The following is a 13,559-nucleotide window of genomic DNA, read 5'->3' as shown; positions in this document are numbered from 1 at the left end:
TTATGGAATTTATTTGAACAAGTGGCGATGTCGCGCACTCATTTTGTTTTTTTACATGTTGTGAATCGCGTCACGTGAAATGCACCTGCGATCTACAACATGTTGATTTTTATTATTATTTGAAGTTATGATCGAGTCACGTGAAACGCACACTCGAATTGGGATTTACGTATCCTGACCATGCCACAGGAACCATACCCATAGTCACGATGATTTTAGTTAATCGCACCTAAAGCAAGCTACGATGTTCGAGAGTGATTCAACTTTCCTAAGATTTGAGATTGCATGCGGGAGTGTATAACTATGGAGTTACTTGGAGATAAAGTATACAAATCAAGGTAAATTTGGAAGTTGACTTATGTGGGCTGCCAGAATATTGAAGACTTAAGAATCTTTCTTCAATTGAATTAGATTAATGAGTGGGTTGCTTTCAGTTGATTTATTTCAATGAGAATTCATTTCAAGATAACACTACCGCGAGTTAAGATCAAGTAAAAATAGCACGGTATAGCCAGCTTTCGGACTGGTCAATCAAAAATAGCCAGCGTTTACCAAGTCAATGAAAAATAGCCACTATTTTGCTGCAATAGAGACCGGTCCAGCATAATATACTGGAGTTCGGTGCACTTGTGTATGAACTCCAGCATATTATGCTGGACCGGTATACTTTGTTGGCTCCAGTATAATATACTGGAGACTGGAGCACCGGTGCTCCAAACTCCAGTATATTATACTGGACCAATATACTTGCTGGAACTCCAGTATATTATGCTGGAGTTCTAGTGTACTTATGCTGGAACTCCATCATATTATGATGGAGTTCCAGCATACTTATCCCGGAACTCCAGTATAATATGCTGGAGTTCAAGTATACTTATGCTGGAACACCAGCATAATATACTGGAGTATTTTCCGGGTTTTGAATAGTGTTTTCGCTCAGATTTATCTTTACATAAAAAGTGGCTAAATTTCGATTACTTTTGAAATTGGACTATTTTTGAACAACCAGTTATAAATCTGGCTATTTTTGAATTTCCCCCTAAGATCAATTGACCTCCACCAGGCCTGAATCGTGACGGTAAGTGGGCTTACAGCGAAGCCCAATCTGTCATGGCTTTCTGAAACAACCAGCCTTTTCCAATTGCCTCACATGAGGGTGGGAACAAATTTACAATTACCACTCAAAATGAAATGAAGAACTACAATACGATATAGCAACCAATGACTTGCATAATTTGCTTATTGCAACAGCTAATAAAACATATTATTACAAGCCTCTTTCGGACTAGCTTAGCAAAAATCATGTGTTACAAAACAGCTTTTAGACCTTAGGAGCTAAAACTCGAACCAGTGAAGCCCTTGAAACAGACCAACACCATGTCAAATTCTAAAGCTCAATATCAATGCATTCTACGAATCAACCCTAATTCCACACATGAAATCAGTTTCCAACTAACAAAATCCAGCCAATGAATTATTCATACAAGTCACATAAATGATTTTCCAACTCATTCTGCCATGTTATCGGAATCTATAGCATTTTTTTTTTGGCAAGTAAAAGATTTTATTTACCAATATCAATATGTACAAACAAAAAAATAAATGAGCCTAGACATACCCTAGGCTCATAACATCTCTAGCTACTCATCCTTTATATACTTCTACGGATAAAAATTTAGCGCTTCAAGCTTCTTTACTAGTCTATTTTGCATCAGTCCTCTACTTGTCACCTCTTGAATAATGTGTCTAATTTGTACTTCATTCAGTTGTTGTTGCCCTTGAAAGACTCGCATATTCCTTTTCCTCCATATATGATATACAATACAGGTCAGAGTTACTCTATAGCATATTTAAGTATTAGTACTTCAAACAAGTTCACAAACATTCCACTTATGTTAAAGCTCAAGTTGACAACAAATTCAATCAATCACGGTAAGAGAATTTAGGAGGAGAAAGTCGAAATTTCATTGCAAATTTAGGAATAAGTACAAGTTGGAGATGTATACCTAATTTCTTGGGAATTGGCTAGATATTTGCCAAATGAAGGCTGGATGAAGGAAAGCAGGACTCAGTAAAGCTGAAACTCAACAGATACAGCAGCAAGCAGCAACGATTTTTGACAAAATCATTGTTTGGATCCCAGGAAATTAAGGCCAATAAACTGCCCTTTCACATCTATAGAAATCCCTCTATATGCCATTTTCCTCTTGTTTCTCTCTTTTCTTTTAATATATTTTTTCCTATTTTTTCAGATTTGAGATCTAGGCGTGAGAGGAGAAGGAATAGAAGTGAGAGAGGGTAGTGTAGGCGTCTTGGAGGGAATGGAGAAGAAGAGGTCGACGGCTAGGTTTTTGAAGGGAGGGGGGGTATGTTTTCGTCCTTGCCGTTCTTCTTTGAGAGCCTTAGGCGGCGGCTGGCTACGGTTTTCAGAGGGGAAAGGGTTTCGTCCCTTTTGTCTCGGCGGAGGTTCCGTTTTTGGAAAGGGGGTAGGGGGTCTGGTTCTTGTTCTCTGAGAGAAGGGAGGAGCGGCGCTAGGGTTAAGAAAATGGGGGAGAGGGGGGGGGGGGGGTCCGTTCTTCGTTTTAGAGTGAGAGGGGACGGCGATAGGGTTTGGTAGGGGGGAGGTCTGATCATCAGAGAATTTCGGATGGGGGATGATGGCTTAGGGTTTTTTAGAAAAGGGAGGGGGTTGTTTTAAGGAATTTTTACCACCTATAGCAAAGGTTAACACCTTATTTATTTTAAATAAATACCGTTTAAAAAAATTATATTCTATAAATACCTTTTAATGTTTATAGTAAAATATCTAATTTTGGTTACCTCATACCCCTAAGCCACTAAATACACTATTCAGTTACACTATTTTCTTTCTCTCTCTACTTTGATACATGACATTCTCTTCCCCCACTCAATCTCAAAATTCCTCTCACCCACATCACCTACCATTAGTCACAAACGGTGATTTTGCCTGGATTCCATGCGAGATTCAGTGAAGAATTTCACAATTTATCTACAGCGAAGAATTGATGATCAAGAAAGCTGTGGAAAATTCAAAAGAAAAAGAAATCAGAGTAGTAGAAGCTTGTGATGGGGAAAATAGAGGGATTAAAATCATTGGGCTGCCGGTGCTAATTTTGCAATAAGAAAATCAAGAGCAGGAAAAACCAGACTACGACCCACTTGGATTAAGCAATGAGGAATACTTCAAACCAGAAAAGCAAGAAGAGGAAGATAAAGAAGAGGCTAAAAGGGAAAATAAGAAGGTGAAAAGGAACGTTATTGTTAGAGTTGCAACCCCAGTGATTCAAGGTTTTTGCTCGACGGCGGATTCGCTGGAAATTAGGGTTTGTTCTTGAACAAAGACGATGGAGTTTGGGGTTGAGCAACTTGATTTTCTGTTAATATACTTTAATGTATTTTCATATATTTCATTGTATTCATTGCCTTTTTTTTTTCATTGTTATTCAATGTATCTCGCTGTATTCCATGTGTTTCGTTGTATTCACTGTCTTTTTTTACATTGTATTTCAATGTATCCCGCTGTATTCTATGTATTTCATTGGATTCACTGTCTCGCTATATGCCATGAATGTTTCATTGTTTTTTTAATTAATATAATTTATGTATTCAGATGTATTATATAATTTCTCTGAAGATTGCTATGTTTTTTGGGTATTTTTCGGTTGAGAATCTTTTTTATAACTGAAATACAAAATTTGTGTGTTATAATTGAGTTTGTTGAGTTATATTAGGAGTCATTATGTTAATTGATTTAATTTTCGTTTAAAAATAGTATAATCCCTGTAATACAGTCGAATACAATAATCTGTCCAGCTTTAATCCCATGTTTCACGCCATGAATTGTCACGACCCAAAATCCACTAAGGATCGTGATGGTGCCGGACACAATTGTCAGGAAAGCCAACACTAAATAACTAGTAACTTCTCGTTTTAAATATTTCTGACTTCCTTCTTTTATTGTCACGACCTTAAACCCAAACCCGGTCGTGATGGCGCCTCTCGTGAAGACAAGGCCAGCCGACACACTTCCAATTCACTTTAAGCAGTTAAAATAATAAATACCAAGTCATTAATAGAAATAAAATTCCAAAATAATAGTATAAGTTGCGGAATTAAAACCAACACAGCCCGACATCGGGGTGTCACCAGTCATGAGCATCTAAAACAATACTACAAGTCTGAAGTCTACTCCACTACTACACAACTGAATCAAAAAGAAACTAAGATAGAGGGAGAATGCACTGGGCTGCGAATCGCCAAGCAGCTACCTAGTAAATCTCCGAAGACCTGCTGGAACTATCAACCCTCAAGAGCAGGACCTGTAGCGCCCGAATCTGCACACAGGGGTGCAGGGAGTAAAGTGAGTACTCCAACTCAGTGAATAATAAAAATAAATGAAGACTGAGCGATATAAAATCACGTAAGGCACAACAATAAGCTAAAAGAGGCATAACAAAATCAGTAAATATAATTAAGCAGTGAAATCTCATAAACATCCTTTAAACAGTTAAACAATATACAGGAAAAGCAACAAAAAGGTAAATACATAAAAACTGCCCTCGGGCACAGCAACAACAGAATTAGCCCCTCAGGCATTATCACAGAACAATACCAGTCCCTCGGGTTATGTCTCATATCACAATGGGTACCCGCGCTCACTGGGGGTGTACAGACTCAGGAAGGGGCCCCTTACGGCCCAAGTGCAATATCAAGCCATCTTGTGGCATCATAAACAGGCTCTCGGCCTCATATCAAATCTCAAACCACCTCGTGGCGTACAAATCTCAGTCCCTCGGCCTCATTAGCATAATCAATATATCGATTATGCGGCGTGCAGCCCGACCCAAAGTATCCTCACAGCAGAGGCACTCGGCCTTACTCAGTCAGAATCTCATAAGCCCCTCGGGCATCAGTAAAACATGAAGCTCAGCTCAAAATATCTTTAAAATATCATTTAATGTGTTTAAAACAGAATAATATAGCTGAGTTTTGAAAATAGTGAAAATATAGCATGACTGAGCACCAATATGAAATTAAACAGTGAGGAAAATATCATTTACTATCCCCTAAGGGTTCAAACAGTTGGCACGAAGCCCACATATGGCATTTAGCCCAAAATATAATAATATCAAACAATTAATTATCAAATACGCAGTAAAATAGTCATTCGGGATGGACTAAGTCACAATCCCCAACGGTTCACGACCCCACGCTCGTCATCTAGTGTGTCTCACCTCAACATAGCCGAACTCTGTGAAATTCTGGGGTTTCGTACCCTCGGGACAGCATTTAAAATCATTACTCACCTCAATCCGGTCCGAAATCTAGCTTGCAATGCCTTTGACCTTCGAATCGATCTCCGGATGCTCCGAATCTATCAAAATCAGAACGTAACCATTAATTTATGCTAAAGGGACGAAGCCCACTCGAAAATAATCGAAAAACATCACAATTCCCAAAATTACCAAAACCCTACCCCTGGGCCAACGTCTCGGAATTCGATAAAATTAACATCATTAGATTCCATATCTCCCCACGAGTTCATACATATAAAAAGTTCCAAAATCCGACCACAAATGGTCTTCCAAAACCTCAATCAAAGGCCTAGGTTTTTAAGCCCTAGTTTATCAACTTTACCTTTAATTACAGCTCTAATCCATGCATTAACACCATAAAAACGAGTTTTCATAATCCAAAATCTTACCTCAGTGATGTCTCCTTGATTTCTCTCTTCAAAATCGCCCAAAGCTCCAAAATTCGTGTTAAAAAGTGAGAAAACCTTCTGAAAATCGCGAAGGAACTAATTTATATTTTCTGTCTAGACATTTCCGCATCTGCGGTCCCATTTCCGCTTCTGCGGTACCGCATTTGCGGCCAATGAACCGCTTCTGCGGTTCTTCACTTAACCGGCCCTTTCCGCATCTGCGATGTGCTTTCCGCACCTGCGCCTCCGTAGATGCGGCCACACAACCGCTTCTGCGGTCCCAGCCAAACGCACCTCTGGCCGCTTTTGCGGCCCCTCTTTCGCATATGCGGCGCCGCACCTGCGGTCCCCAATCCGGAGGTGTGAAAATACGAGAAGCAGCAAAATCTGCAGCTGCAACAATTCCTAAAACTCCCCGTCGACCATCCGAAATCACCCCAAGGCCCCCGGGACCTCAACCAAAAGCATAAACATATTCCATAACCTTATTCAAACTTGTACCGATCTTCAAAACACCTCAAACAACATCAAAATCACCGACATTCTACATTCCTCCAAAGACTTGCACCAACGCACAATGCTCCAAAACTCACCGAATTCAAGCATAAGGTTCTAAATTCTTCCGCATTTCGCTTTTGATAAAAAACCCAACCAAACCACGTCCAAATGACGTGAAATTTTGCACACACATCCAAATGCCGTAACGGAGCTACTGCAACTTCCGGAATTCCATTCCGACCCCTATATCAAAATCTTACCTATCAACCGGAAAATGCCAAAAACTCGATTTTGCCAATTCAAGCCTAAATCTACTCCGGACCTCCAAAACACACTCCGATCACACTCCTAAGTCCCAAATCATCTCCCGAAGCTATCCGAACCATAGGAACTCACATCCGAGCCTTCTAACACATAAGTCAACATCCGGTTGACTTTTCCAACTTAAGCCTTCTTAAAAGAGACTTAGTATCTCAAACCTCCTCAAAACCTTTCCCAACCCGAGCCAACCAACCCGATCACATATAAAACCGATAATTAAAGCAAATAAAAGCAGAAATGGGGAAAACGGAGCGGTAACTCATGAGACGACCGGCCGGATCGTCACATCCTCCCCCTCTTAAACAAACGTTCGTCCTCGAACGAGTCAAGAAACGTACCTGAAGCCTCAAATAGGTGAGGATATCTGCTCCGCATCTCTTGATCAGTCTCCCATGTAGCCTCCTCCACGGGCCGACCTCTCCATTGCACTTTCACTGAAGCTATTTCTTTTGATCTCAACTTTCGAACCTGACGCTCCAAAATAGCTGCTGGCTCCACATCATAAGTCAGATCACCTTCCAACTGAACCATGCTGAAATCCAGAACATGAGACGGATCCCCAACATACTTCCGGAGCATAGAAACATGGAATACTGGGTGCACACCTGACAGGCTGGGTGGCAAAGCAAGCTCATAAGCCACCTCCCCAATCCTCCGAAGTACCTCAAAAGGCCCAATGAACCGTGGACTCAATTTACACTTCTTTCCAAACCTCATAATACCCTTCATGGGTGAAACCTTCAATAGAACCTTCTCACCAACCAGGTAGGACACATCACGAACCTTCCTGTCAGCACAGCTCTTTTGTCTCGACTGCGCTGTACGGAGCCTCTCCTGAATCACCTTCACCTTGTCTAAAGCATCCTGCACCAAATCTGTACGGAATAGCCTGGCCTCACCCAGCTCAAACCAACCAACTAGAGATCTACAACGTCTCCCATACAAAGCCTCATATGGAGCCATCTGAATACTCGACTGGTAACTGTTGTTATAAGTAAACTCCGCAAGCGGTAGAAACTGATCCCATGACCCTCCAAAATCAATGACACAAGCGCGTAACATATCCTCCAATATCTGAATAGTGCGCTCAGACTGCCCGTCCGTCTGAGGGTGAAAAGCTGTGCTCAGCTCAACCTGAGTACCCAACTCTCGCTGTACAGACCTCCAAAACTGTGAAGTGAACTGAGTGCCCCTATCTGAAATGATGGAAACTGGGACACCATGCAACCGAACAATCTCCCGGATATATATCTCTGCTAACCGTTCTGAGGAATAAGTAGTACAAATAGGAATGAAGTGCGCGGACTTGGTCAGCCGATCCACAATCACCCAAATAGCATCGAACTTCTTCATAGTCCGTGGAAGTCCAACCACAAAGTCCATAGTGATCCGCTCCCACTTCCACTCTGGAATATCCATATGCTGAAACAAGCCGCCCGGTCTCTGATGCTCATATTTCACCTGCTGACAATTGAGACACCGAACTACAAATCCCACAATGTATTTCTTCATTCTCCTCCACCAATAATGTTGTCTCAGATCCTGATATATCTTCGCGGCTCCCGTATGAATGGAATACTGCGAGCTATGGGCCTCCTCCAAAATCAACTCCCGAAGCCCGTCCACATTGGGCACACAAATCCGGCCCTGCATCCTCAACACCCCATCATCACCGATAGTCAATTCCCTGGCATCATCATGCTGAACTTTGTCCTTATGGACAAGCAAATGTGGATCATCATACTGGCGCTCTTTGATGCGCTCATATAAGGAAGACTGAGAAATCACACAAGCCAATACCTTACTGGGCTCCGAAATATCCAACCTCACGAACCGATTGGCCAAAGCCTGAACATCAACTGCAAGAGGTCTCTCCCCAACTGGAATATACGCCAAACTCCCCATACTCACCGCCTTTCGGCTCAAAGCGTCAGCCACTACATTGGCCTTCCCCGGATGATACAAAATAGTGGTATCATAATCCTTAAGTAACTCCAACCACCTCCGCTGCCTCAAATTGAGATATTTATGCTTGAACAAGTGTTGGAGGCTACGATGATTAGTATACACCTCACAAGACACACCATACAAATAATGCCTCCAGATCTTCAACGCGTGCACAATGGCAGCCAACTCCAAATCGTGAACAGGGTAGTTCTTCTCACGAGGCTTCAACTGACGAGAAGCATAAACAGTAACTCTACCCTCCTGCATCAAAACACACCCAATATCAACTCTCGAAGCATCACAATATACGGTATAAGAACCTGAAGTTGATGGCAATACTAGCACTGGAGCTGTGGTCAAGGCAGTCTTGGGCTTCTGAAAGCTCTCCTCACACTCATCAGACCACTGAAATGAAACACCCTTTTGAGTCAACTTGGTCAAGGGCGATGGAATAGACGAGAATCCCTGAACAAACCGGCGATAATAACCCGCCAAGCCGAGAAAACTGTGAATCTCTGTAGCTGAGGACGATCTGGGCCAACTCTGAATCGCCTCTATCTTCTTCGGGTCAACCTGAATACCCTCGCTGGACACCACGTGTCCCAAAAAGGCCACTGAACTGAGCCAGAACTCACATTTGGAGAACTTTGCATAAAGCTTCTTCTCTCTCAATATCTGCAACACCACTGTCAGATGCTCCACGTGCTCCTCCTGACTACGCGAGTATACCAGAATATCATCAATGAAGACTATGACAAACGAGTCGAGATACGGTCGGAACACACTGTTCATCAAATGCATGAATGCTGCTGGGGCATTGGTTAGCCTGAAAGACATCACCAAGAACTCATAATGACCATATCGGGTTCTAAAAGCAGTCTTAAGAATATCTGAGTCCATGATCTTCAACTGGTGATAAACTGAGTGGAGATCAATCTTAGAGAATACTCTCGCTCCCTGAAACTGGTCGAACAAATCATCGATACGAGGCAAAGGATACTTGTTTTTAATTGTTACCTTGTTCAACTGCCTGTAATCAATGCACATTCTCATCGTGCCATACTTCTTCTTTACAAAGAGAACCGGCGCACCCCACGGCGACACACTAGGATGAATGAACCCCTTACCTAGGAGTTCCTAAAGTTGCTCCTTTAACTCCTTCAGCTCCGCTGGTGCCATACGATATGGTGGAACAGAAATGGGCTGAGTGCCCGGCACCAGATCAATACCAAAGTCTATATCCCTGTCCGGTGGCATACCCGGCAGATCTGCAGGAAATACGTCAGGAAAATCCCTCACAACTGGAACAGAATCAATACTGGGAGTCTCTGCACCGACATCCCTCACAAAGGCTAGATATGAAAGACAACCTTTCCCAACCATACGATGGGCCTTTAAGAAAGAAATCACTGTGCTGGGAACATAATCGGTCAAACCTCGCCACTCAATCCGTGGCACACCAGGCATAGCCAAAGTCACTGTCTTGGCATGACAGTCCAGAATAGCCCGGCACGGAGATAACCAGTCCATGCCCAGAATAACATCGAAGTCCACCATACATGATAACAATAGATCCGCTCGGGTCTCTAGACCCCAATAGACACAACACACGATCGGTACACACGGTCTACCACAACAGTTTCGCCCACCAGCGTAGAAACATGAATAGAAGAAACAAGGGACTCGCAGGGCATATCTAGATAATGGGAAAAATAAGACGACACATAAGAGAAATTAGAACCAGGGTCAAATAACACAGAAGCATCCCTGCGGCAGACTGAGATAATACTTGTAATCACTGCATCTAAAGCAATTGCATCGGGCCTAGCTGGAAGTGCATAGAAGCGAGCCTGGCCACCTCCGGATCGACCTCCCCATCTGGGGCGACCCTTAGATGACTGTCCCCCACCCCTAGCTGGCTGGGTAGGTGGTGAAGTGGCTGGGGCTGAGGCTGATGACTGACCCGTCTGCTGAGAACGACGAGGGCACTGCCTCCACAAGTGGCCCATCTCTCCACACTCATAACAACTCCTGGGTGCTGGAGACGGGGATTGATTGGAACCCCTAGCCCCGGTATGACTAGCAGACGCCCCTGGCATAGAAGAATCCTGAACCGATGGAGCAGGGAACGAACCCTGGTCTGGAAGTGCACTAAGTGAAGAATGGCCCTGCTGAGAACTGTGAGAACTATGTCCTGATGATGCCCCACGATAACCTGGGCGAGCTGACTGAGCATGTCGGAACGTCGGCTTCTGCCATGCTGAAACTGGCCCCTCGAAGGTGCACCCCCAAAACTACCATGTTCTCGAGGCCTCTTAGCCTCCCTCTCCTCGCGCTCCTGGCGACGAACTGACTCAATCTCTCACGCAATATCCACAACCTCCTCAAATGTAGCACCTGACACCCTCAACCTGGTCATGAGAACCCGAAGCTGGTAGGTGAGGCCATCAACAAACCTCCTGATCCTCTCTCTCCGTAGCAACCAGCCAAATAGCATGTCGAGCCAACTCCGAGAACCTCATCTCATACTAGGTAACTGTCATATCCCCCTGTCGAAGCTGCTCGAACTGCCTATGCAGCTCCTCCCTACGGGACTGTGGGACATAGTTCTCCAGAAATAGAGCGGAGAACTGCTTCCAAGTCAGAGGTGCCGAACCAACTGGCATACGCCTCTCATATGCCTCCCACCAAGTGAAGGCAGCTCCAGTAAACTGGAAGGTCGTAAATGCAACCCCGCTGGTCTCCAGAATACCCGCAGTGCGAATTATCCGCTGACATCTGTCTAAGAAACCCTGGGCATCCTCGCCCTCTGCACCACTGAAAGTAGGAGGCTGGAGTCTGCCAAACCTCTCCAATCTACGCTGCTCATCCTCCGGCATAACAGGAGCTACATAACCCTGAATAGCTGCCACCGGCTGGGCTAGTGGTGCCTCCGGTGTCTGCACTCCCTGAACCACCGGATCGGGTGTACGAGCGACGGGAGTCTGAGAGCCTTCACCTACCTGAGAAGTAGTTGCGGTATTAGAAACCGCGACCGCCTGAGCAAGGCTAGTGCATACTGTCAATATCTGAGCCAGAGTCTCCTGAAGACTCGGAATCACAATGGGCACAGCTGGTGCCTGAGCTGGTGCTGCTAGGGCGTCCACCACTGCCCGTATGTGAAAAGAAGCATAAATATCTTCATATACCAAACGCTCGCTAATAAGTACGGACCTGCCCCTGAACTGGGGCGGCTGGTGGGTCTGCAGGTGCTGTCCCAGCTACTGCGGAGGATGTACCTTTGCCCCTACCACGTCCTCGGCCACTTCCTCGGCCTCTAGTGGCTCCCGCTGGTGGTACTGGTGGTCGTCCGTCCTGACCGGTAGAGCGTGTCCTTACCATCTGTTGTATAATAGGATAAAAGAAGTTTAGAATTCGGATCAGCAACTTCGCACGACAAGAATTTCAAGAATATAGAATTTTCCTAAAGGTTCTGCAGCCTCTCGAGGATAAATACAGACGCCTCCGTACTGATCCGCTAGACTCTACTAAACCTGCCCATGACTCGTGAGACCTATGTAACCTAGGCTCTGATACCAACTTGTCACGACCCTAAACCCAAACCCGGTCCTGATGGCGCCTCTCGTGAAGACAAGGCCAGCCGACACACTTCCAATTCACTTTAAGCAGTTAAAACAATGAAACCAAGGTCTTTGATATAAATAAATCCCAAAAATAACAATATAAGTTGCGAAAATAAAATAAACCAACATAGTCCGACATCGGGGTGTCACCAGTCATGAGCATCTAAAACAATACTAAAAGTCTAGAGTCTAATCCACTACTACATAACTGAATCAAAAGAAAACTGAAATAGAGGGAGAATGCAGTGGGCTGCGAATCGCCAAGCAGCTACCTAGTAATCTACGAAGACCTACTGGAACTGTCAACCCTCAGGAACAGGACCTGTAGCGCCCGAATCTGCACACAGGGGTGCAGGGAGTAAAGTGAGTACTCCAACTCAGTGAGTAATAAAAATAAATAAAGACTGAGTAATATAAATCCACGTAAGGCACAACATTAAGCTACAAGAGGCATAACAAATCAGCAAATATAATTAAACAATGAAATTTCATAAATCTCTCCTAAATAGTTAAATAATATACAGGAAAACAACTAAAAAGTAAACACATAGTAACTGCCCCTCAGGCACAGTAACAACAGAATCAGCCCCTCGGGCAATGTCACAGAACAATACCAGTCCCTCGGGCTATATCTCAAATCACAATGGGTACCAGCGCTCACTGGGGGTGTACAGACACCGGAAGGGGCCCCTTAAGGCCCAAGCACAATATCAAGTCATCTCGTGGCATCATAAACAGGCTCTCGACCTCATATAAATCTCAAGCCACCTCGTGGCGTACAATCTCAGGCCCTCAGCCTCATTATCATAATCAATGTATCATTGCTGCGGCGTGCAGCCCGACCCAAATGTATCCTCACAACACAGGCCCTCGGCCTTACTCAGTCAAAATCTCATAAGCCCCTCGGGCCACAGTAAAATATGAAGCTCAGCTCAAATACCTTTGAAAATATCATTTAATGTGTTTAAAACAGAATAATACAGCTGAGTCTTTAGAATAGTAAAATATAGTATGACTGAGCACCAGTATGTAATCACTCAGTGAGGAAAATATCATTTAAAAATCCCCTAAGTGTTCAAACAGCTGGCACGAAGCCCACATATGGCATTTAGCCCAAAACATAATAATATTAAATAATTAACTATCAAATACGTAGTAAAACAATCATTCGAGATGGACGAAGTCACAATCCCCAACGGTGCTCTACCTCACGCTCGTCATCTAGCGTGTAAGTCACCTCAACATAGCCGTACGCTGTGAAATTCCGGGGTTTCATACCCTCAAGACAGCATTTAAAATCATTACTCACCTCAATCCGGCCTGAAATCTAGCTTGCAATGCCTTTGCCCTTCGAAACGACTTCCGAGTGCTCCAAATCTACCAAGTTCAGATTTTTATCATTAAATTATGCTAAACGAATAAATTCCAAATTGAAAAAAATATAA

Source organism: Nicotiana attenuata, unplaced genomic scaffold, assembly GCF_001879085.1.
Source record: "Nicotiana attenuata strain UT unplaced genomic scaffold, NIATTr2, whole genome shotgun sequence".
Lineage (NCBI taxonomy): Eukaryota > Viridiplantae > Streptophyta > Magnoliopsida > Solanales > Solanaceae > Nicotiana > Nicotiana attenuata.
The sequence above is the reverse complement of the archived record's forward strand: the minus strand, read 5'-3'. Positions refer to the sequence as shown.